The sequence below is a fragment of the Eschrichtius robustus genome, chromosome 8 (assembly GCF_028021215.1).
Source record: "Eschrichtius robustus isolate mEscRob2 chromosome 8, mEscRob2.pri, whole genome shotgun sequence".
NCBI lineage: Eukaryota > Metazoa > Chordata > Mammalia > Artiodactyla > Eschrichtiidae > Eschrichtius > Eschrichtius robustus.
Window position 1 is genome coordinate 95,048,519 of NC_090831.1, and position 26,617 is coordinate 95,075,135.

The 26,617-nt window shown below is 36.3% G+C and overlaps 1 non-coding gene across 1 annotated transcript; it reads left to right on the forward strand.

Moving 5' to 3' along the window:
* Positions 1-3,850: 3,850 nt before the first annotated feature.
* LOC137768931 (U4 spliceosomal RNA) lies at positions 3,851-3,987 on the forward strand. Its single transcript, XR_011074854.1, has one exon. It is a non-coding gene; the product is annotated as a U4 spliceosomal RNA (small nuclear RNA).
* The last annotated feature ends 22,630 nt before the right edge of the window (positions 3,988-26,617 follow it).

Here is a 26,617-nt window from a genome sequence, read left to right on the forward strand (position 1 = left end):
AATAGAAAAAAAAGAGAAAGCAAGAAGAGAGCAACCAAACCATAAAACAAATCCACCAATGATAACAAGTGCTAAAAACTATATTAAAAAAACAAAAAAGAAAGAAACTGCCAGACAGAACCCTAGGACAGATGGTAAAAGCAAAGCTCTACAGAGACAATTGCACAAAGTCCACCACCTCAATTTTGGGATGATTGGTTGTCTATTCAGGTATTCCACAGATGCGGGGTACATCAAGTTGATTGTGGAGATTTAATCCGCTGCTCCTGAGGCTACTGGGAGAGATTTCCCTTTCTCTTCCTTTTTCGCACAGCTCCTGGGGTTCAGCTTTGGATTTGGCCCCGCCTCTGTGTGTAGGTCGCCTGAGGGCATCTTTTGGGAAATCTGAGGTCTTCTGCCAGCGTTCAGTAGGTGTTCTGTAGGAGTTGTTGCACATGTAGATGTATTTCTGATGTATTTGTGGGTAGGAAGATGATCTGCACTTCTTACTCCTCCGCCATCTTGAAGCTCCTCTAAGTTACTTTTTATTGTATTTTATTTTAGGGAGCATCTTGGTGGACCAGTGTTACGCAGAAGACAGTTTAGAGAAAGTTACTCTGAGACTGGGTTGGATACTGACAGAGCTGTCTGATGCTACACATATGTGTGGGTTATTTGGATCAAATCTTTTCAACTTTGACTGCATGTTGGAATTACCTGGGGAATATTTAAAATTCACAGATGTCTGGGCCACACCCGAAGCCAATTTAATCAAAATCTCTAGGGATAAGGCCAGGTATTAGAGTTAAAAAAAAAAAAAATTCTCAGATGATTCTAATGTGCTCATGAGGTTGAAAACCATTATTTAGAAAGCAAAATGTTAGATATATTCTAAGTTATTGGCTACCAATAATAGCTAACATTTATTGTTAATTTTGTGCTAAGCATTTTCCTCCTGTGTTCTGTAACTAAATCCTTGTGGTTATTTTGTAAGGCAGATGCCATTATTACCCTCATTTATGGATAATAAAAGTAAGGCATTAGGGAAAAAGAGCAATTTGCCCAAGGACATGCAAGTTGTGAGTTAGGGGCTTCCTGTCTAGGCACTGTGATTCCAGAGCTTGGGCATTTAACCACTACTTCCCTAAATTCCTCTTTTGACAGACTCTCTATGTGCTTAAAACTAAGACGTTATCTTCACTCGCTATGATAAATGCTAATAGGAACTCAAATTAATTCAGTGCTAAGTTCTTCTACCCACAAAATCAAATACTTTAGTATTTTGACCATAGTAATATATTTTTGTATTTTTTAATCTACTCCATCAGAGACTTTGGTCAATAGCTGTACACATAGAACATAACAAAAGTTGTTCCCCGTCCTCCCTCCCACATTTGACAGTGAAATAGGGAATTGATTTCGGCCAAATCTTCATGCGAGTAAAAAGACATTAAGGCTGATTCAGGTAGTCAAAATAACACAGCCCTGTTTTCTCTTGGGTTGTAAACTGTATTTGCTGAGTTCACATCAACTAAGTATAGAAAAAAAAAAATCTCTTAATCTATTTATCATTCCCTATTATAGCAAAACTTCAGTTGAATGGATGCCAAATAATGGAACTTTTAAATAATTGAGGACATTTTTTAACATTTTATTTCTTCCTCATTGAGAAGTAAAGGAAGAGCAAGTAGTTTGGAATCAGGGGCCTTCAAAAGATTCATCGCTATTGTTCCTTCTTTTGAAATTCTATCCCACTAATTATCTGCATATTTAAATACTGTTAGTTTTCTCTTGGAATCCTTTAGAAATCAACACAGAGCTGGCTGGTATGACCTCAGAATCAGGAAGACAGCTAATCTTCCATTTGGAATTTAGGACATGCAAACTTGTATTGCTATTTATTCTTCTTTCTGTCTTAAACATCCATACCGTTGCTGCAATTAGATATTAAGTCCCTAGGGTCTGTACATTCTTTCCCTTTTGAGTCTCAGCTCCTAGCAATAAACACATAAGGATTGCTGGGTGATGATGGGAGGAATACAGAACCAATCTCCTGTGCAGCTGGCTGTTACAACTGTGACATAAAAGCAAATTGATATTCTTCAGGAATTTTAAGGTCATTATTGACATATGTTTACTATGCAGTATTTACAATGCTATTTTTAATATTTATTTAAAAATATTTAGGCTGTAACATGTGGTATCATTCTTTCCCTATGTTTACACTATATTAATGTTACAGGCTATATCATATCTCCCCTCTCGCCAAATTCATATTTGAAGTTCTAACCCCAAGTATCTCAAGATGTGACTGTATTTGGAAATAAGGTCTTGAAAAGGCAATTAAATTGAAATGAGGTCATTAGGGTGGGCCCTAATCCAATATGACTGGTGTTTTTTATAGGAAGAGGAGACTGGGATACTGACAGGCTCAGAGAGAAGGTCATGTAAAGACACAGGGAGAAGACAGCCATCTGCAAACCGAAACAGATGCCTCAGAAGAAACCAACCCTGGCAACATCTTGATCTAGGACTTCTGGCTTCCAGAATTGTGAGAAATTTCATTTCTATTATTTAAGTCTGTGGTACTTTGTTATGACAGGCCTAGCAAACTAATATAATTAATTTAGCCTATTATAATCTTATGAGCCTACTTGCTGTTCCAGGTAAAATAATAATGTCTTACATTTCTTTAGTACTTTTAGCATTATTAAGTTATTCAGCATTCTATTTTGTTTGTCTCTTTGGGTTTCCATAACCCCTGGACAGAATACAAGGTAGATCTCTATTTCTACTTGTCTCCTTTCTTGGAACACAATTTAACCCAAAATGAACAAAGCAAATGGCATCCTTCCTGATACCTAGGGGTGAATTTATGTAAAGATGAATTTTTATTTGGGAACTTTTAAAAACTAACTTTCTGTTTTGAAAGGAAAAAAGAAATGATTCTTCCCAAAATATATACAACAAAATATGAATATTTAGGAACTAAGTATGATGATTTTTAGTGTCACCCTAAAGCTCAGCTTAGCCATCGGAAGGCTCTGGTGCAGAACCTGGCCCTCTTGGTGATGGATGTCAGATCTAGAGGTCTGTGTGGGCTCCCAGAGTTTTGAACATTAAAGACGGGGATGCTGTACAAATTACCTGAAAACTTTTACTGGATACCAAACATAGTTTTTTAAATTGACCTTCAAATATGTCCTTGTAAAAGAATTGCACACCAGATATCAGTAAGTACCAATAATTTTCAAGGGTCTAATTTTGTTGTGTAACAGACATTTTCTGTATTTAAATATTTCTTTTTTCTCCCCTCCATCATACAATGTCTTTTAGTTTTGCCCTCTTCTCCTTTGACAAACTTCACATTTCTAACCCCAGCTCAGTAACTTTATCTCTTTAACTTCATAACTTATAAAATGGGTAGAATAATAACCCTTGCTTTATAAATATTGTTTTCAGGTTGCAGAGGGTGAAGCACATCAAGCATTTACTAGCTTGATGTTCATATTCTAGGAACTCAGATAACTGTGAGCATTACTATTATAATAACAATTAAAATATCTTTCAGTAGGTCTCTATGTATGTAGCTATTTGTGAATTCACATAAAGATACAAGATCATGTGGAGCAGTTATAGAATAATTTTCAATATACTTGAAAAAATAGCTAAAACATTTGTAGATAATATAAAGAAATGAGTATTTCAGATAATGTAGTGAAAAGCTGTTTATATGCAATATTTTGCTTAATCTTCAGAAAAACCTTCTGAATAGGTATTATTAACTCCTTTTTACAGGTGTGAAATCTGGGTCTCAGTAGGAACATCCATGACCTGTCCCAGCAAAATCAGACAGAAGTTAGTGAAGCTCAGCTTTGCACAGTGGCTGTATTGTAGCCAATGAGGTTTATCCGAGGTGCAATTATTGCTAATTGAAAACTTTTCTCTAACGCTGAAAGGATGTGACATATAGTCAGCCTTGGCAAAGTTTGAGAGTCTCTACAGAGACTGGATTAAAAAAAAAAAAAAAAAGTTAGGGAAGCTGGAGCTCAAACTCAGGCTTTTGCTTCAATCCAGTGTTCTTTCCACTCTGCCACAGGTGAATTTCAGGGATTTTTAACTGGCCGTTCCTGCTTGTTAAGCTCTAAAACAAATCACAACATAGAAATACCGTGCGCCGTACTATTTATTTTATTACCTTCTATTTTTCAATAAATAACAAACTGTAATGATATACTTGGGGCTCTTAACTTTCCTGCCTGGGAGTCATTATTGGTAATTCAACACCTAATTCTCTCCCACTCGTGAGGCTCGTCTTACAACACAGGCGATATGTCAGCTGCTCTCTGAGGGACATCATTAGACACAGTGAGACAAAGTCCTTGCTATGTCTCCTGTAACGATGGGAGCTTGTTGTTCATTCCTTTTTAAAGGATCCCCTCTCTTCCTCTCAGATTGCAAATCAAAACTTGACAGAATTCTTTACTAATGCTTCATTTTTTCCCCATAGATACTGTCAATTTTGTAATTAAATTCAGTTTTCTCCTTGATGGCTCAAGCTTAGAGCACATTTTGAGTTCATCCTTTGCAAGTGGATACCACCTCGTGTATCTTGTGTCTTGCCCTCATTCCTGGTTCCTTCTTTCTCTCCTCCTTCATATTCTTTTCCTTCCATTCTTCCTACAAGTCAGATATTATTTTTATTTTGCTACACTGTATCTTTGTGTATACCTAAAATCCTTCTTGAACAAATCAATCAAGCAACAGGTGGCTTTTGTATGTAATTAACCATCTGATTTCAGGATACTTGGCTGTTCCAAAGAAAAACCCAGAGATGTCATGTTTTTTATTTTGTTTTGATTCACCCAGCTGACTTACAGGGTAACAACCTTGGGATCTAAATATAAGAGGTTCAGCACTGCTTCTGAGCAGCAAATATGCTCATAAAGTGATTAAGTATCCCTGCAGAAAGTTGTATGCAAGTTTGTCTATGTGAGAATTATTAGGCCACAGAATACTTTGTTGAGGAAAAAGTAGGGAGAAAATAAAGCCTTTCTTATTAGTCATTTGAAAAAGAAAACTAGACAAGGCATTAAAAATTATACCATGGAAAAAAATGCTCTGCTAAAAACTGGATTGACTGGAAGACCCAAGACTGTAAGTGAAATCTCCCATTCATAAATCAAATGATTGGATGAAGATTCAGCTTAGCAAAAAAAAAAAAAAAAAAAATAGTAATTATTCCTTTACATAATATGTTAGTCTCTCACAAAACATTTATTTAAAATATTTCAAATAGTGCCATCCAACTGCCTTCCCTTTCCACTGACCTCCTACCCATCACCTTTAAATTGGGCAGCAGGAGATGCTGTAGTGAACATATTATCTTTATAATTTCACAAGCCCCTCAGCTGGAGTTCAGGATCAATTCTCACAATTTAATCCTATCTGCCAAAGAATTTTTAAACTACATAACTGACAAATAACCTGAGCTGTAATTTATGGATCTTTCCTCCGTGGGAAATAGTTACAGCTGGTTTTTAATACAAATTGCCTTACAATGTTGTAAAAGCTGAGTGATCTTGCCAAGACCAACTGACTCCAGAAACAAAAACAAAAACAAAAAAATAAAACACAAGAGCAACATCAAAACAGTTGCTAAGCCTTGTGTCTCTAATAAAGGACAAATTCTGGACCTAGTTACATATTTCATCCTCAGCCTAATCTTATCGTGTTTGTTTTTTTTTTTTTTTTTACATTTCATTGATACTCTTCCAATTCTTCTCCCAAAAAGGTATTATGGTCACATCATTGTTTATTTTCCTGATTGGAATATTATTGCTTTAGTAAAAAATTCTATGTAATGCATTTAGATAGTGACATTCTTTGAGTTGCACATGTGTACAGTTGACCCTTGAAAAACATGGGTTTGAATAGTGCTGGTTCACTTACACGTGGGATTTTTCAATAGTAAGTACTACAGTACTACATGATCCAGGGGTGGTTGAATCCAGGGATACAGAACCATGGATATGGAGAATGACCGTAAGTTGTATTTGGATTTTCAACTGCAGGAAGTGTTGGCACCCCTGACCCCTGTGTCACTCAAGGGTCAACTGTATTTGGAAAAGATGTCAATTTTTTGCCTCATTTATGTGTCAAAACTCCATAATGCCTATCCAGATTTCCCCATGTATCCAGTTGCTTATTCGACATGCACATCCAGGCTTTTCAAAAGATGGACAGCAGATCTAAAACTGCATTCATCATCATCTTTCCCTATACCTAGTCCTCTTTCCATGGTCCTATTTCACTGAATTCCATGGCTATTTTGCTTTCCCTCACTGAGTACATTCAATCCAGTACCTCCTCTAAAGCTCGGAACTCCATCGTCTCTCCTTCCCCAGTGCTGTTGCAACCTCTCACCTGGATTAATGCACATGGGCTCCTGTGATGGTTTATTTTATGTCAACTTGACTGGGCTAAGGGATCCCAGATAGCTGATAAAACATTATTTCTGGGTATGTCTGTGAGGATGTCTCTGGAAGAGATTAGCATTTCATTCAGTAGGCTGAGTAAAGAGATCCACCCTCACCAACGTGGGATGCATCATCCAATCTGTTAAGGGCCTGAATAGAATAAAAAAAGGTGAAACAAGGGCAAGTTCTCTCTCTTTTCTTGAGCTGGGACCTCCATCTTTGCCTGCCTCCCAGGTTCTTGGGCCTTTAGTCTCCGGGACTTAACGCTAGTAGCCAGCCCACCCCTCACTACCTTGGGTTCTCAGGCCTTTGGAATTGAACTGAATTATTATAGCACCAGCTTTCCTTGTTCTTCAGCATGCAGGGAGCAGATTGTGGGACTTCTCGGCCTCCATATCCCTGTGAACTGGTTCCTATAATTAATCTCCTTTTATGTAAGTCTTTATATCCTATTGGTTCTGTTTCTCTGGAGAACCCTGACTAAGACAGCTCCCAATCTTGACTCTTCTCCTAGATTTTAGTCTTCCATTCTTTCCATTCATTCTCCAAAGGCAACCAGAAAGACCACCCCAAAGAGTTGACACAATCATGTCAGCCCCCAGTTAAAAACCCTTTGGTGTGGTTGTTGGTTTATTTCTTTTTATTCTTTTAGAAGTTTTAAGCTCCTTACATAGTTACAGGGCTCTTCCAGATTTGCTTTCTTCCTCAGCCTCACCCTTCACCTTCTGATGTCCATGATGATAGTCTTACCAAGTTACATTTATTTTGTGAGGGCTTATATTCCCTTTGGCTCATTTTTGCTTCTACTCAGGCAAGACATTTTCTTCCAGTGACCCTTCCTCTACCAAGGCTCATTTAAGTGCCCCTGCAAGGTACTAGGATATGACTTTTCCTGTTATACTACTCGTCCCACTGTATTTTAATTGATTATTTCTTGTTTGTGTCTCATCCACTAGACTATAAGCAATGTGTCCTGTTCATCTGCAAATGCACAGCACCCAACATGTTATTCAAGTCATACATTTTCAATGTAATTTTGCTTCTGACTCTTCAGCTTTCTTTTCATATTTCTTTAATAACAATTCATGTTATAGCTTCATTGTTTAAAAGATTTTTTAAAGTACTAACACATATATTAAAGATTCAACTGCATATGAAATATAAAATATACTAGATGACTATTCAATTTTGGCAAAAATTTAAACATACTCTGATCATGGGGACATCAAAAAGAAGCCATAATTTGCTAAAGATATTTATATACTACTAAAAACAAGATCTTTCAAAATCTTAGAGTATTTCCAGGTTGTGCCATTTCTTTTGCGTTTTTTTTTTTTTTCCTCCTTGGCAAGAATTGTTTTTTTTTCCTATTGAACATAAAATGTAGTCACTATTAACTTGATTATATGTTGCAAATGATAAAGCTAAAAACAGACTTTAAGAAGTTATTCTTCTGCCCCTGGATAAGGCTATACTTAAAACTTTCCAAAGATAAATCTGTTTAAGAACAATCTTAGAATGTATGTTTTAGGAACAATGTAACATGAACATTAATTATAACCAGTATTTATGGGAAGATAGAATGCAATTCATTCAAAAATTTTATTCTGGCAATGAGTGATACTGCTTAACATTACATAAAATACTACAATGCATTTTATAGTAGACTCCTAGATAACTTCCTTTAAATACTGACATATTTATGTATACATTCAGATAGCAAAGATAAAATATCGGTCACATTTTTCCATTTGGGAAACTTTAGTGTTTCTTTGAGCCACATGATAAAAATCTCAGTTTAACAAATAGTGTAAGTTTGTAGTTCATTCCCAGCTCTGTGACTTTTCCTGTTTAGTTTTTAGCTTACTTGGTTACATAACCATTGCTTTTGCTTAAAGGTCAGCCAAGAGTAAAGTTATATCTTGCTGGAGGTGAGATGTAAACAATGTCTGATCTTGCCCTACCATTTTTCTTAAATCTTCCACAGAGCTGGGTGAAATTGTGCCAGTATTCATAAAAGAAGATTATGTTTTAGAATCTGTATTGTATTATTCAATAAATATTTCAAGGTGTCTGCAAACAGGGATTAACGGGTATTATATTTCAGGAAACCAGAAAGGTATCAACCTGAAGAATTAAATAAAACACTCATGTCTGATGCTCATATAAACTGTAACTTAAAATAAAATGGGTGTAAACTTCCTTTTCCTTTTGTTTCATTTTCCTGTCATAAGATAATACAGAATAAAATGAAATGAGACCAAAATGAAAGGAGGTTAAAAAAACTAAATCTGACCTTCACACTGAAAAGTAATACCTCTCTTCAATCATCATTGTTAATAGTCAGCGATGGCATCTGCATGCAATTAAAACATCTGGATGAAAAATGCATGGTTCAGAGTCTCAGTGGCACACTGCACATCAGTGCAACTGAAGGCATCTGGACATGAAGGGACAGTACTATAAAGTTTTTCAACTGAAATTTGTGGTGAGATATATATTAAAACATTCAATCGTATTAAAAATGATTGGATTCTATGGAAATTTCTTGGCTTTTAAGAAACATTCTATTTATGTCATCACTGTACATGTTAAGTTGGATCTTCATTCAATACTTAAGGGAATCATTAGTGATCTTAAATGGGTTTTTTTATCTGCTGTAAAACTCCTACAAAGAGCCTAGCTGAATGCCTTATCCCTGTGTTTCTGTCTCTGTTCCTGCTCTAGAAAATTCTGCAAGTAGGGCAGCTACTACTGCCTAGAACATCCTTTTGTCATTTAAGATGTCTTTTACCCTCATAATAATCAAATTCCTTTTTATTTTTTAAATTAAAAAAATTTAAATATTAGCTCCTCTCCTTCAATTGTAACCTAGACCTTGAGCAGAGAAAAAAAATAATGTGTACTTAAAATCTCTTCTAAATGTTATTTTCATTGGTTTGTCCTTCTAAGAAGAGTCATATTTTTCAAACAATGCAGGTCACATTCTGGGCTAGGGTTAAGAACTCTAGGAAGGACTAGATCCTGACTAATTCTCCTTTTCGTATTTTTCTTTTCTCCCTCTCCCTTCCTTCCTTCCTTTCTTTTTTTTATCTCCATGTAATTTTTTATTGAGATTTAATTGACATATAACATCATATTAGTTTCAGGTATACAACATAATGATTCCATATGTGTTTATATTGTGAAATGATCACATCAAATCTAGTTAACATCCATCCAAGTGATTTTTATGCACATTAAAGCTTGAGAAGCAAGGCTTAGATAAGTGACTCTCAGCCCAGGCTTCCAATGAGGATCACATGTGGAGTTTTAAGAACTCTTGTCACCTGTGCCCTCCCCCCACAGATTCTGTCAATTTGTCTGGGTGGGAACACCAATGTTGTTTTAATTAAGTGCCCCAGGTGATTCTAAGGTGAGGCCATGGTTAAGGGTGGGGGGGTCACGAGTATATTAGGAGAGTTGAGTCAAGCCCGTAGTCCAAGAGGAGGTAACAGTGTCTGCTCTACGTGGGTCTGGTACGGGCAGGACAGCGTAGCCCACGTTACCCAGGCTGTAGCAGAATTTGGGGGCGTCTGTGGGAAGAGAGGGCCCCTGGAGACAGTGAAGAAGAAACTCAAAGTTTAATCTTCATGTAGGAGCTCATTGTTTCTGAATTTCTCCTGAGACAACAGAGAAGAGGGTATTTCAAGTTCCTTCTTCCCATGGGTGTGAGAGCAACGAAGGGTCTGTGCTGAAGCCTTTAAAGTCATGTTCTCAAGATGCACTTGTGACTTCTCCACCTTATCTCACCTGAGGAGGAAACCCAGTGAAGGAAAAACAAGAAATGGAAGGTTCTCAGGTAAATGTCGTGTCCTGGGTCGTGGGCAGTGTTCTCTTTTCCTCCTGAAATGCTGTGGTCTTAGAACGTGCTAACGTTTACTTCTGTTTCTCTGTTGTTAACAAGTTTGATTTCAACTACTTTTTCTCTTTCTCCTTCTATGACAATCAAGTGATCTTCAGAACACTTCTGCCCTTTATCCTAGAGCCTTCTCTCCATTTTCTCCATTCAGACTTCTAATATGCCTTGAGCAATTCTTACTACTAATGAATGACCTAAAACTACCAAAAATGTTCCCTTTGTGTCAGATCAACTTGGGAACGTGTTGATATCCAAGATTCCTGTGTGGGATGAGGTGGGGTCCTGGGATATCAGTGAAGAAGGAGATCGTGTAGTCTTTAGGTCTCATCTGGATGCTCCATCAGCTCTGTGTAGACAAGGATTAAGAAAATCCATGTCAAACAGGATGGCATTAATGGCCCAGAATAACTCACAACTTCCTGAAAAAGTAATTAGGAGAGACAGGATCTCTATAATACTCAAGATTAATGACTTAAAATACACTATTAGAGATTACAGAATATGGGCACTATATGTGGCTAGATATTTGAATAAAACTGATGTTTTTCATGATGAGATCTAGATTATCATTTACTTGTTTTTCTGGCCAATAATGCCATAGCAGTGATTGTGTTCTTTGGGGAACGTTGATATCAATCTGCTCCATTACTGCTGATGTTAACTCCATACACTTGGTTCAAGTGCTCTCTGCCCGATTTCTCTACTACTCCTCTTTGTACTTAAAAAAAAAATTACTTAGAAACCTAAAAATGTTCAAGGAAATGGATTTACGTTGAATTTTAAGATGTTACTTGTCCAATGAGACTCTTTTTTTGTGGTAGGAACCAAACATTTTGAGCTTATAATTAACTGATAATAGTATCAGTGTACCTGTTCCTGTATGGTTCTACACCTGAATCTTTCTCACACATGGTAACTTATTTGCTCAAAATTGGGTTCTGGTGGTAGCCAATCGCTCCCATTCTTGGCTGCCATTATCTTAGAAGATGAATCACCTTAAATACCCTCAGCTTGGTCTTTGGCTTCTGTTATCCCCATTTGAGACTTGCTGAAATTAGGTCTCCAGACCAGGGTCTCCCCAACATGCCTCCAGAGAGTCAAAGAGATGCCTTTAACAGAATCCATTAAAGTTAACATTAAACTTGGCATTGAAAAGAGAATCTAGGAAAAGTACCTCACTTATTTATCATTTTGGCTCATGGATAAGAAGCAAGAAAACAAAGCAAATAAATCTGAATTTGAGAAGATATTATCATCGCCTAAACTCTGATGCTTTAGGCTTTCCCTTTCATTTCCTATTCCTTGAAAGTGAAATTGCTATTTTGGGGGCTAACAGTTTCCAGCTATAGTTAACACAAGAATATTTGAAAATATCATCCTGAGCTAGTAGTAGTGTGAAAATCAGCAAGAAAGATGAACTTTCTCTATGCATATCCAGAAACTTTACTGGCAGTCTCATTTGTCAATTTCCTTACTAAATATAGCCTAACCTACTGCAATAGAATTTTAACCTCTGAGGAAGAAACTATGTATTATTTCTTGATATCCTTTCTTCCCTTTTTCTATAGTGATACAATTTGTGATTTTTTAAACTGAGCAGATGCTATCCAAAAAATAAAAATTACATTTTCCTGCCTTTGTTATCTAGGAGTGATCTGGTACATTTAGGTTCTGATAGATGGAATGAAAGGGAAAGTGGTATGTCCAACTTCTAAGATGTTTTCTTATTGAGAGAAGGTATGTTCTTCCTTTTCCACCTTCTGGCGGGCAGGAATGTGGACATGACGGCCAGAACTGGCACAGTCACCCTGGACATGAGATTATCTGGGCAATGTAGGTCACGGTAGAGCAACAGGATAGAAGGAGCCTGGGTCTCTGACATCTTGAAGTGACATACTGAATCTGGGTCATTGACCTCTGAACTTATTCGTATTTGAATCTTACCTGTGTATCATGCATTGATAACAAAGAAGCAGAAATGATTGCTTTATAGTACCTAGTGTAATCAATACAATTGCTTCTGAGTAGCCTAGCCTATACACTAATGAATGAATCATTATAAAATTTTTATGGCATACCATATTATGGTCATATGTATAATACAGTATTGGAAACATTGTTGCATTAAAAAACCCCACTTACCTGTGATGATAAGCTGATAGGTAATTTCTCTATGCGAGGCATAGTGTACTATAATGTAATTCTTTGCAATCAAAGTTATAAAATAAGAAAACTAACACATTTTTATTAAATATCACTCACCTTATGCCTATATAAGGATAGGCATACAAGTCTTGCACACAATGTTCTACATGATGAATACTTAGGCAACAATAATGATGACATAAAAACATCTCATACAGTTCTTGCTGTGCAGTTATTAGATTTCCACATGCAGATGCTCACACACATACACAATAGATAAGTTTATTAACTGTATGGCATGATGACTATTTACTATTCATTAAGTGGAAGTGGCATCAAAAGTTCTTTGTCATCTTCACATCGAGTGGGCTGAGGAGGAGGAGGAAGAAGAGGGGTTGGTTTCATTGTCTCAGGGGTGACAGAGGTGGAAGAGGTGGAAGGGGAGGAGGAAGAGGCAGGTGCACTCAGTGTTACTTTATGGAAGTACATTGTGATTTGTCTGACTTTATTGCTTTTTAATTTCTCTAAATATGTTTTTCTATAATACCAATCCTTCTTCCACCTCCAGCTTTAATTTCAGTACCAGTATCATAGAGGGGTGCATGTCATAAGAGAAGTCAAAAGCAGTCTTGAATAATAGGAACCCTTTTGCCCGATTGTCTAACATCAGTTTGTTTTCTGGCACTGCTTTCTCCATCTTCTTCTGTGTGTGGCACTGGTTCAGAAGCACTCATCTCCATCAGGTTGTCTTCTGTTAATTCCTCTGGCGTGGTGTCTATTTGCTCTTCAGTTCCTCTAAGATCCATATCTTTTTGGCCATATCCACAATCTCTTTCATGGTTTCTTTGATTGGTTCTGTCCTAAATCCTTTGAAGGCATGCACAACGTCTGGACTGGACACAGTTTTCTCCAGCAGGAATTTATTGTTTCGGGCTTGGTGGCTTTGACGGCTTTTTCTATAACAACAATGGCACCTTCAATGGTGTAATCCTTCCAGACCTTCATGATGTTCTCTCTATCTGGTTCTCTTCCATAGTGTTGACAATCCTTTCTGTAGTGTACCATGTGTAATGAGCTTTAAAGGTCCTTATGACCCCATGACCTAGAGGCTGAACTAGAGACGTGTTGGGGGACAAGTAGACCACTTGAGTGCCTTTGGTGTTGAACTCCTGTGGTTCTGGGTGGCCAGGGACATTGTCTAATATCAAAACAACGTTAAAAGGCAGCCCCTTACTGGCAAGGTGCTTGCTGACTTTAGGGACAAAGCATCAATGGAACCAATCCAGAAAAAGGGTTCTCATTGTCCGGGATTTCTTGTTGCACAAGCAAAAGACTGGCAGCTGGTATTGATCTTTTCCGTTCAAGGCTCAGAGGTTAGCAGCTTTATAGATGAGGGCAGTCCTGATCACAAACCCAACTGCATTTGCACAGAACTGTAGATTTAGCCTATCCCTTCCTGCCTTAAATCCTGCTGTTCACTTCTCTTCCTTCCTTATAAGTAAATGTCTTTTGTGGTATTTTCCCCCAGAGTAGGGCACTTTAGTCTACATTAAAAACCTGTTCAGGCAGATACCCTTTCTCCACATTGATTGTCTTAATGGCATCTGGGAACTCATCTGCTGATCTCTTGATTGGTAGAAGCTGCTTCTCCTGTTATATTGACATTTTTTAAGCCAAATCTCTTTCTAGAATTATCAAACCATCCTTTCCTGGCATTAAATTCTTCAGCTTGAGAGTCTTTTTTTTTTTTTTTTTTTGCTTTGAGTTGTCGTATAATAACTTTGCTTTTTCTCAAATTATATTAGAGTCTTATTGGTATGATTTTCTTATAGCAATCCTGCACCCACATAAGAGCTGCATTTCCAATATGAGAAAAAAGTATTTCACTAAAAGTGCAAAGATTTTGCACCTACTGGCATAGCTGCAGTGACATCTTCATGAATTTCCTTTTCTTTTTTTTTTTTACAATGGTCCTTATTGCTGGATTCACTTATCTTGAAAGGGTGGGCAACTGCAGCTGCAGACCTCAGACTATAGTACATATCAAGCAGTCCAACTTCTTCTTGTCGTGTCGTGACTTTTCTCCTTGGGAATACTTGAAGCATTACTAGTGGCACTTTGTATGGGTTTCGTGGTGCTATCCAAGGTTTACACTAAACACTATGAAAAATAGGTGAGAACTGCAAGAGATCACTTTTTACTGTGATATACAATTTACTGAAGAGAGAACTTCTCGCATGGAGATGAGCAGCATCACGTGACGTTTTAAGCAGACGCTTGCGATAGGAGCTCGCTGCAATAGCAACAGAAGGTGGCTATGAAATTATTACAGTAGTACAGTATGCACTGGAGTTAACTTTATGCAGTTATGACATAATTCTGCATCTTTATGTTTGTTTATATTTCTCTGAACTGCGAATGGTGCCGTGTATGGTCTGTAAGTGTGGTGTGTGTAAGTTCTGATAAATTTTAATTTTTTGTAATAGATTTGTGTGTTTTATGGCAGTAAATGATAAAAATAGAGTAGTGTCTACATATAACTTGGGTATTCATGACATACCTAACTTTTTCTTAGTTTTTGGATATTTCCAGGCTACACAATTCATCTGCAAGTTTTTTTTCAGATTGCTTCAAATTTCCAAAAAACGTTTGAATATATTTATTGAAAAAACTCCATGTATAAGTGGACCCATGCAGTTCAAAGTTGTGCTGTTCAAGGCGTAACTGTATACATATGATATATACCTTACGTATATGAGATATATATATGTAATATATATAAAATCATGTTTTCTTTATCCATTCATCCATCGATGGACTCTTAGTTTGTTTCCATGCTTTTGGCTATTGTCAATAGTGCTGCAGTCAACATGGGTGTGCAGATATCTTTTTGAGTTATTGTTTTTGTTTCCTTCAAATAAATACCCAAAAGTGGAACTGCTGGATCATACGGTAGTTCTATTTTTTATTTTGTGAGGACCCTCCATACTATTTTCCATAGTGGCTGCACCAATTTACTTTTCCACCAGCAGTGCACAAGAATTCCCTTTTCTCCAACCCTCACCAACACTTGTTATTTCTTGTCTTTTTGGTAATAGCCATTCTAACAGGTGTGAGGTGATATCTCATGGTTTTGATTTGCGTTTCCTTCAGGATTAGTGATGCTGAGTACATTTTCATGTACCTGTTGGCCATATGTATGGAAAATCTTTTCAGATCCTCTGCCCGCTTTTTAATCAGGTTGTTTGTTTTTCTGTTATTGAGTTGTATGAGTTCTTTATATATTTTGGGTATTAATCCATTATTTGATATATGATTTACAAATACTTTCTCCCATTTGATAGGTTGCCTTTACATTTTGTTTACAAATTCACTTTTAGATATTATTCATCCTAGTGCTGGTAACTATAGTACATGAATTGGAACAAACAATGTTGTTTTTCTAGTTGTTTGGGAATGAAATTCAATTTAACAAGTTGTATTTATATAGGTTGTAATAAAATGAAAAAATAGTTTATAAAACTATGGAATAGATAATTCTTACATAATATTAAGAAAGAAAAAAAATTAGTCATTTCTTCCACGGCCTCTTCAGTATTTAAATTTATTCTCAACATAGACTTCCTTAAACATCCTCCTCCAAATTTCTATGAAAGATAATCATCCACTTTCTCAGGTTCATGAATTACATTCTAAAAGTTCTTATGGTCCTTCTAAAATTTCTTTCACCTACAATATAGAAAAGCAGTTGGAATTCTATCCCTTCCATTTCATTTGTTAAGCTTTTTAGAGATTTAGATTTGACCAACATCATGATGGAATCTCCAAATGAGCATAGTTTTCAGTTTTTATTAATCTAAAATATCCCAACCTCTGTTAATATTATTTATTGCAAATTGGTTACACTGTTCTGTTTTGAGTTATAAATGTAATATATGTTAAGTAGATTATTTACATACATCACCATTTAAAATAATCAAATGAGTTAGAATTTTTAAAATAGTAAAAACTGATGCATTTCAACTTTAAAAAAGAAAAAAAAAGAAAAGAAAATGGAATCACAGTGTTAGTGTGACTATGTAACAAAAGATCTATGCTTGGGGGGAAAAAAGACCAGAAGGATATACCAAAATATTAATAGAATAAAAGATCAGCTAAAATAGTATATACTGAAGAGTTTTAGACAGTGGTTACAAAATCTGTTCTTTCATTAGAATTACTAAAGAGTTTTTAAAAGACAGAATTGCCTGGACTCCATCTTGTATCTATTGAACTAGAATCCCTGTGGGTAGTGCCTGGTAATCTGTATTTTTAGAAAAGTTTCCAAGGGACTTCTTAGTCCATGGTTTTGTGTTTGGGACCTACCAGTCTAAAGAGTACAGTATCTATTCATTTCTTTCAAATATTTTGATTTGTAGAATTTCCTTATTAGAGCCAAAACTTAACATACCCTTCACTTTTATTGAGAATGGCCATAAGAAATGACAACTTATAGAGCATTTCTGAATACTTTGCAAAATAAGCACTAAGGAGAGGATCGGTGGATATGCATTAAGTCTGGTAAGTGGAGTGAGGGTTCTTGTGCTTCAGGCGTTTGTTCTGAGGCTAACTTAAAAGGTGAAGGTCAACATGAATGAAGGCCATCAAACTTAGACTTTTGACATTTTAATTACAAAATGTACATGAGGTTTATGCATGTGCTAAAAGGGTTAGTTTGTTACACGTAAATATTTTTAATATATCAACCTTTTTATAATTCTGCTTTTCCCTTCATTTTTTAATATATTAGGGACTAAAAAAACTGATGTGGCCTGGACCTCCCTCAGCTTTGAATGCCCCTAGCTAACAAATATCCTTTAGTTAATGTCTCATGATAAGAATTTCAGTTGAAAATCAGATAATGAAAAAGTTGTCTGTCTTGAAGAATTGTGAGACTGGGAGTGAACATAAATGCTGATCCAAGTTCAAAGACTGACAAGAATAAAAATAGATACTCAGCTTTAGGTTTCTTTTTTTTTGCTGTATACCCCTCACCCAGCAAACCAGCAGAACAGATATTCCGTGAGCTCAGAGAACCATGAATGTGGATATACATCTCCTTGTTGCCTCCCTTGCTCTCACAGAGACCTGCATTTCAGCGGTCACCTTTGCAGACTTGGGGATCAGTTCAGTGAGAGGAGTCCAGGGCCAGGTATTCAGGTATTTCTGCTTTTTCTTTTTTTTTTTTTTTTTTGATGCCACCCCGCACAGCATGTGGGATCTTAGTTCCCTGACCAGAGATCGAACCCTTGCCCCCTGCAGTGGAAGCCCAGAGGCTTAAACACTGGACCCCCAGGGAAGTCCCTCTGCTCTGCTTTTTCTATACTGGGCTCAGTGGAACTGGCATTCAGGGTCCCCCTTGAGTCATCACTACGCCATAGTCACATACTTCTGAGCTCTACCTTACTTCATGGTCAGGCCCAGAATGTGTCTGATCAAACCTACCCCAAGGCAGTAACTCATCGTGCCATCATGTTGCCCTTTTCCTTGGCTGCTTGGATCTTTGGTACTGTTTTCACGTTCTATCTCAGTGTGCATGTTCCATGATGGCAGGAACTTAGTCTTGTTCTTCATTGAATCTCTAGCATCTTGAATCATGCTTGGTCCAGAGTGTGTTCGGTAATTATTTGTTAAATAAATGAATGAATGCAGGAGCTTCTCTTAACCTTAAAAATTAACTTTAAAATTTTATAACAGGTCTTTTTGTTGGTCCTTTGAAAAAGCCTCCTCAACCTATTTCTTTTCTTTTTTTCTAAAACTTAAGGTGTACCATGATACATATCTTAGTTATTTTTTACTTTTAATTTTTGTTCATTAATCTACCGTCTTCACTATGTACAGAACAGTATACTGGGCACTTGGGGAAATACAAAATACATAGAAGACATAGCCTATAATGAGATGTTAAAAACCATTTCTTCACCTGCATATTTTTGGATGAACTATACTTAATAAAGTGTTAGAATATTTATAAATGGAATTTCCATACAAGTATACATTTATTGGTAAATAGATTAGGAAATAATTATGTAACTCAAGTTTGATGTTAGTTAAAAATTATAATTACTCAAATCATAAGGTAATAAACTTCCAATGTAAAAGATTTAATACAATGCAAAATAACAAAAAAACCCAAAACACAGGGTAAACCAGGGAAGTTCCTCTTTTATCCCTAACTCCCTATTTATAATCACTTCCAAAGAAATAACTAAAGAAACAGTTAATAGTTTGGGAGTATTTCATCCATTATACTTTCTATGCACTTATGTTAGTACTGAATAGATTTATCCAATTCTAATAAGGCTAAATTATTTGGCACTAGCCATTTGTTTAATTTAAGCTAGTTTCACATTTTGAATACTCACTGTGAACAATGTTTTATTATTTTCTAAGCTAATTTATTTTCCACCATTTAATCATATTTCACCTTATTGTCAAGGTGCTAAGATGACCTTATTTTGAGAATATTTAGCTCTTGAGATAAGGCTGATATAAAATTTGCTTTATCTTTATATATACTTATATATATAAGATATTATATATTTTTAATAAAATAGCAAGTGACACTTTATTGTCATTTTTAAAAAAATTAAAGAGAATAATGGATCCTGTTTTTCTGATTACATAGCAGAGTCAGCCTTTCACACAGAGGCATTTTTATTTCTTCTTCTGGTATAACTCTACCACTCTGTGTCTTATGCCATTTGCAAATTGAATATTTCTAGGCAGGGGTTTAAAAAGGAAGTAGTCCTCCAATGATCACTGACACATTTACTGAAAGCAGGAAAGATTCCCAAGAATAATTGTTAGAAAAGAGAATCTGGGGGCTTGTTGTTTGTCTCTAGTTTTTTCCTCTGATTTTAGATTGGACATGGATGAGCCATGTCCGATCTAACTAGATCATGTTTTGACAGAAAGTTAAGCATTTAGGCTTCAGACAGTGTATGTCTTTAAATATATGCTCTTAGTGCCCAGGAACCTTCTCCTTACACAAGTACATTGCTGTAATGTAGTGCTCAAATCAGAAAACTCGATCAAAATTTATAATTTCTTAAAGCATGTAACAAACCTAACAAAGAATGGGAATCATGCTCTCTGGCTCTGAGATGGAGTTTTTACTACTGAAAGTGCATAATCTGGGTGCTAATTGTCAGAATAAAAATACACCATACCAAACTATAATACTCCAAGAGGCTGACTCAAGTCACAGAAACAAAAGGGAAGGTCATGATTAACTCTCATTTACAAAATACAAGCATAACGTGTCCACTAATTTAGATTTAGATCCAGGCCAGAAAGTATTTTATGTAAAGAAATTACTAAATTTGCACATTAGCCTACTTTTGAGTCATAATACATTTCTTGAGCAAAAATGTCCTAAGAGTGAGAAAAGGATTCTTGCTTTGCCCCAGAGAGCAATGCTGTGATTAATTCCACCACCTGGAGCAAAAGAACTCAGAGCAGAAGATGTGCCTTCCATGTGACAATCCCAACTGAGAAAAATAATTTCTTCAGATGTTCTCTAATATATTTTTGTTTCTCATAATAGATAAGATTTCTAGTGTCCAAATTGTTGAAGCTTACATGCTAGATGAATTATCTTTTGTACAATATTTGGGGTACTTTTCAAATCTTAACATATCAACTGGAGCCATTCAACTCTCTATGTATTTAATTCACGATTATATTGTCTGTTAGAAAGCATAATTTTTAGTGAGGTTTTGGGTTCTAAGAATGTACATTTCCCATATGTAAGCTTTATGTTAAGCACCTTACTTCTGAAATAATGTTTTAAAGTCAGAAATTTTTTCCTAGTCACTGAACTGAACACTTAGATTGAACAAAAATTAAATTTCTTATGTGGCTCATGGTTTCATTTCTTTAAAGATTTATTGATTGATTGCTATGTTGGGTCTTTGTTTCTGCGCTAGGGCTTTCTCTAGTTGTGGCAAGCGGGGGCCACTCTTCATCGCGGTGCGCGGGCGTCTCACTATCGTGGCCTCTCTTGTTGCGGAGCACGGGCTCCAGACACGCAGGCTCAGTAGTTGTGGCTCACGGACTTAGTTGTTCCGTGGCATGTGGGATCCTCCCAGACCAGGGCTCGAACCTGTGTCCCCTGCATTGGCAGGCAGATTCTCAACCACTGCGCCACCAGGGAAGCCCTCATTTCTTTAAATTAGATGGATTATAATACTGGGACTTCAGTATTTGTGAACAAAACTATCCAGAGAGTCTGTTCAGTGTGTGTGTGTGTGTGGGGGGGGGGGGGTTGGGGGGTGGTATTAAGGGTCAAGAAAAAGTTTCAAAATATACCCTAGTTTTAAGTGGTATTTAATAGATTACTTGAAAACTAGCTTTTATTCCAAGTAGTATAATGAAATTACACTCTCAGAGATTACTGGTAAGGATTTAAAGTCAAAAGCAGAGACTGTTTCTCTGTCTTCAGTCTCTTGACTTTACAGTAACATATGTCATGCCTCTGGCAACTGTTTCCTATATTAACTACGATATTTGGTCACAAGTGACCAAAAAAAACCAGCTAAAAATTGCTTTCGCAAAATGAGTGTATTGGCTCATGGAACTAGGAAGAACAGGGGTGTGTCTATTCTTAGTCAAACTGATTCTATAAACTAATAGAGTTCTTGTCATTCCGCCATCTTTTCTGAAGTCAGCTTCCTTCTGTGTGTCACTCTTTCCTAATTAGAAGGGATACTGTCCATTTGGTAGAGAATATGACTACTCACAGCTTAAGTCATATTCTTACAGTTGGTGAATCATAGGGAAAGAGAATTTCTCTTTTCTAGTAACTCTGTAAATCTCTAGGAAGGGCTCTCCTTGGGCCTAACTTTGACCCATCAAAGCTCACGTCCGTCCATCCCTATGACCATGCGGCAGTGCACAGTGATTGGAAGCCCCAACAGAACCATGTAGAGTTGGGAAGCAGGGTGTCAGTCCCCAAAGGATTCGGAGAGAGAAGGTGAAGTGTGTCGGGAAACATTTCTTTGTTCCTAATTCCCCTTTGACATCTCTGATTTCTTTTTCCCAACTACCGCGTTGTCTTCTCATCTTCTTCTTACCTCCTGCCTCTCATTTAGACTTAACATTCTACTCTTTTAAAAACCTACGTTGTCTCCCACAAATAGCTCATCTTAACACACAGTTTCAACTAGTATCTACTGAGAAGCATTGTAAGTTTATATTTTTACACATCAGTACAATCACCTTCTACTTGTCACACAAGAGCATAGGTGTGTATTACAAGTTTACCCATCCTCTAGAAGCTTATATGCTATAGAAGAAACTCAAATAGGCAACATCCATGATAATGTTAATTTTTAACTGATTTCTTAAATCTTAACAGAAAATTTTATGAACCACATTTTACTCTTTCCCAGCACTGCTGAGACTTAAATATGGAATTGGCATTCTTACTAGCAGTTAGGTAAGAACTGTAATTAATAGAACTGTTTTTCACATATCAGAAACGTTAAATGCATATACCTTCCCCAAAAAACATCTGGGAAAACTAATCTTTGAAGGAGAAACCTTTGCAATATATTCTACACTTATCAAGTTTCCTCATTCCAGCACTCTACTGAATCTAGTGACCTGAGTCCTTTTCACTATCTACATTAGTCACATCCTCAGTTCATTCCTTCATACAATAGAAGCAGACAGAAAATCCCTTTTAATGTATTGGCAAAGTATAACTTTGAGAAACCAGCCTAACTGTTCTGCTAACAGGTACTGCTCATCCCAGTGTCTGTACAAAAATGGACCACCATGGGGGAATGAAGCCTGCATTCATTTGATTTAAGGTGGTCAACTTGACATCACTGTGTATCAACCTCTATAGGGCAGCTAGAGGCAAAATGTGGCAAATGCCAAAAGAAAGGAAGCAAGTGTAGGGGAGTAGAGAGAGAGGAGAGATTATTCTTTGAAGGGGCAGAATAGACGGAAAAGCAAATTAGGGAAGAATATGTTTGTTGAACATTTTCAACTTTGAGAAACATCCATCCAGAAATTGAAAATTGGAATTTAGGTTTCAGGAAAGATTTCTGCTGGAGTTTGAAATATGGGAAGCATTTAATTAATCAACTTCTACAAATGTTTATCCGTGTGAGTGAGCAAATAATTTCTCAGCTTCCCAGTTTCCCTATCTTCAAAGTGGGGAAAACAATGTATAATTATTAGGATTTCTGTGGGGATTAGGAATTTGTGTAGGAAAATGTTTTTGTCCCGTTCTTATTAACTAGTAAGCCACTGTTATCAGTATCCCACTTGCCATTAACAGTGTGCTTGTCTCTGTCATGCTGATGGGAGTGAATAAAGTTGTCAAGAAAGTGAGTTTAATAGAAAGGACCACCATATTTGACCCTTCTGATGACTGCATTCGCTGGCTATTTTTCACTTTGTCCTGACCCTCTTTTGTTCATCTCCTAGGACCTTTATTCTTTGTGATTCATTCCTTCACTTTTTTTTTGATTATTTATTTATTATAGTTTTATTTATTGTTTTTGTTTTATTTATTTTTTAATTTATATTTTATATTGAAGGATAGTTGATTTACAATGTTGTTAGTTTCAGGTGTACAGCAAAGTGATTCAGTTATATATATACTTGTGTTTTTTGTTTTTTTTTTTAATTCTTTTCCCATTTAGGTTATTAGAGAATATTGAGCAGAGTTCCCTGTGCTATGCAGTAGGTCCTTGTTGGTTATCTATTTTAAATATAGCAGTGTGTACATGTCAATACCAAACTCCCAATCTATCCCTGACCCCCACCCATCTCCCTTGGTAACCATAAGTTCATTCTCTAACTCCGTGACTCTCGTTCTGTTTTGTAAATAAGTTCGTTTGTATCATTTTTTTTTTTTTAGATTCCACATATAAGCGATATCATATGAAATTTGTCTTTCTCTGATTTACTTCATTTAGTATGATCATCTTTAGGTCCATCCATGTTGCTGCAAATGGCATTATTTCATTCTTTATTATGGGTTAGTAATATTCCACTGTGTATATGTACCACATCTTCTTTATCCATTCATCTGTTGATGGATATTTAGGTTGCTTCCATGTCTTGGCTATTGTAAACAGTGCTGCAATGAATATTGGAGTACATGTATCCTTTTGAACCATGTTTTTCTCCTGATATATGTCCAGGAGTGGATAGCTGGATCAAACAGTAGCTGTATTTTTACTTTCTTAAGGAACCTCCATACTGTTGTCCATAGTGGCTGTACAAATTTACATTCCCACCAACAGTGTAGGAGGGTTCCCTTTTCTCCACACCCTCTCCAACATTTATTGTTTGTAGACTTTTTGATGATGGCCATTCTGACCAGTGTGAGGTGATACCTCATTGTAGTTTTGATTTGCATTTCACTAATAATTAGCAATGTTGAGCATCTTTTCATCTTCCTCTTGGCCATCTGTATGTCTTCTTTGGAGAAATGTCTGTTTAGGTCTTCTGCCCATTTTTTGATTGGGTTGTTTGCTTTTTTCATATTGAGCCACATGAGCTGTTTGTAAGTTTTGAAGACTAATCTCTTTTCAGTTACATCATTTGCAAATATTTTCTCCCATTCTGAGGGTTGTCTTTTCATTTTGTTTATGGTTTCCTTTGTTGTACAAAAGCTTTTGAGTTTAACTAAGTCTCATTTGTTTATTTTTGTTTTTACTTCTGTTTCTCTGGGAGATGGCTCGAAAAAGATCTTGCTGTGATTTATGGCAAAGAGTGTTCTGCATATGTTTTCCTCTAACAGTTTAATAATATCCAGTCTTATGTTTAGGTCTTGAATCCAATTGAGTTGATTTTTGTGTATGTTGCTAAAGAATATTCTAATTTCTTTTTTTTATATGTAGCTCTCAAGTTTTCCCAGCACCATTTATTGAAGAGACTGTCTTTCCCCCATTGTATAGTCTTGCCTCCTTTGTCATAGACTAATTGACTGTAGGGGCGTGGGTTTATTTCTGGGCTTTCTATCCTTTTCCATTGATCTATATTTCTATTTTTGTGCCAGTAACAAACTGTTTTGATGACTGTAGCTTTGTAGTATACAAACTTTAGTATCTGAAGTCAGAGAGCCTGACTCCTCCAGCTGTTTTTCTTTCTCAAGATTGCTTTGGCTATTTGGGATCTTTTGTGTCTCCATACAGGTTTTAAGATTTTTTGTTCTAGTTCTGTGAAAAATGCCATTGGTAATTCTGATAGGGATTGCACTGAATCTGTAGATTGCCTTGGGTAGTATAGTCATTTTGAAAATATTGATTCTTCCAGTTCAAGAACAGGGTATATCTTTCCATCTGTTTGTGTCATCTTCAATTTCTTTCATCAGCATCTTACAGTTTTCAGAGTACAGTTCATTTGTCTCCTTAGGTTGATTTATTCCTAGGTACTTTATTCTTTTTGATGTGATGGTGAATGGGATTGTTTCTTGAATTTCTCTTTCTGGTCTTTTGTTGTTAGTGTATAGAAGTGCAACAGGTTTCTGTGTTAATTTTGTTTCCTGCAACTTTACCAAACTCATTGATTAGCTCTAGTAGTTTTCTGGTGACATCTTTAGGATTCTCTATGTATAGTATCATGTCATCTGCAAACCGTGACAGTTTTACTTCTTCTTTTCCAATTTGGATTCCTTTTATTTCTTTTTCTTCTCTGATTTCCATGGCTAGGGCTTCCAAAACTATGTTGAATAAAAGTGGCAAGAGTGGACATCCTTGTTTTGTTCCTGATCTTAGAGGAAATGCTTTCAGTTTTTCACCATTGAGTATGATGTTAGCTGTAGGTTTGTCATGTATGGCCTCTATTATGTTGAGATAGATACCCTCTATGCCCACTTTCTGGAGAGGTTTTATCTTAAATTGGTGTTTAATTTTGTCAAAAGATTTTTCTGCATCTATTGAAATGATCATGTGGTTTTTATTTTTAATTTGTTGATGTGGGATATCACAATGATTGATTTGCAGATATTGAAAAATCCTTGCATTCCTGGGATAAATCCCACTTGATCATGGTGTATGATCCTCTTAATGTATTGTTGGATTTGGTTTGGTAGTATTTTGTTGAGTATATTTGCATCTATGTTCATCAGTGATATAGGCCTGTAGTTTTCTTTTTTGGTGGTATCTTTGTCTGGTTTTGGTATCAGGGTGATGATGGCCTCATAGAATGAGTTTGGGAGTATTCCTCCCTCTGCAATTTCTTGGAATAGTTTCAGAAGGATAGGTGTTAACTCTTCTCTAAATATTTGATAGAATTCGCCTGTGAAGACATCTGGTCCTGGACTTTTGTTCAGAGTTTTTTAATCAGTTTCAATTTCAGTACTTGTGATTGGTTCATATTTTCTTTTTCTTTCTGGTTCAGTCTTGGGAGATTGTTCCTTTCTAAGAATTTCTCCATTTCTTCCAGGTTGTCCATTTTATTGGCACAGAGTTGCTTGTAGTAGTCTCTTTTGGTCCTTTGTATTCCTGTGGTGTCCATTGTACTTCTCCTTTTTCATTTCTAATTTTATTGATTTGAGCCCTCACCGTTTTTTCTTTGAGTCTGGCTAAAGGGTTATCAATTTTGTTTATCTTTTCAAAGAACCAACTTTTAGTTTCGTTGATCTTTTGTATTGTCTTCTTTGTTTCGGTTTCACCTATTTCTTCTCTGATCTTTATTTCTTTCATTCTACTGACTTTGGGTTTTGTTTGTTCTTCTTTCTCTAGTTGCTTTAGGTGTAAGGTTAGGCTGTTTGTGATCTTTCTTGTTTCTGGAGGTAGGATTGTATTGCTATAAACTTCCCCCTTAGAACTGCTTTTGCCCCGTCCCATAGGTTTTGGGTCATCGTGATTCCATTTTTGTTTGACTCTATGTATTTTTTTTTTTTTGAATTTTATTTTTTTTACCCAGCAGGTTCTTAATAGTTATCTATTTTATACATATTAGTGTATATATGTCAATCCCAGTCTCCCAGTTCATCCCACCACCACCACCCATACCCCCACTTTTCCCCCTTGGTGTCCATATGTTTGTTCTCTACATCTGTGTCTCTTTCTGCCTTGCAAACCAGTTCATCTGTACCATTTTT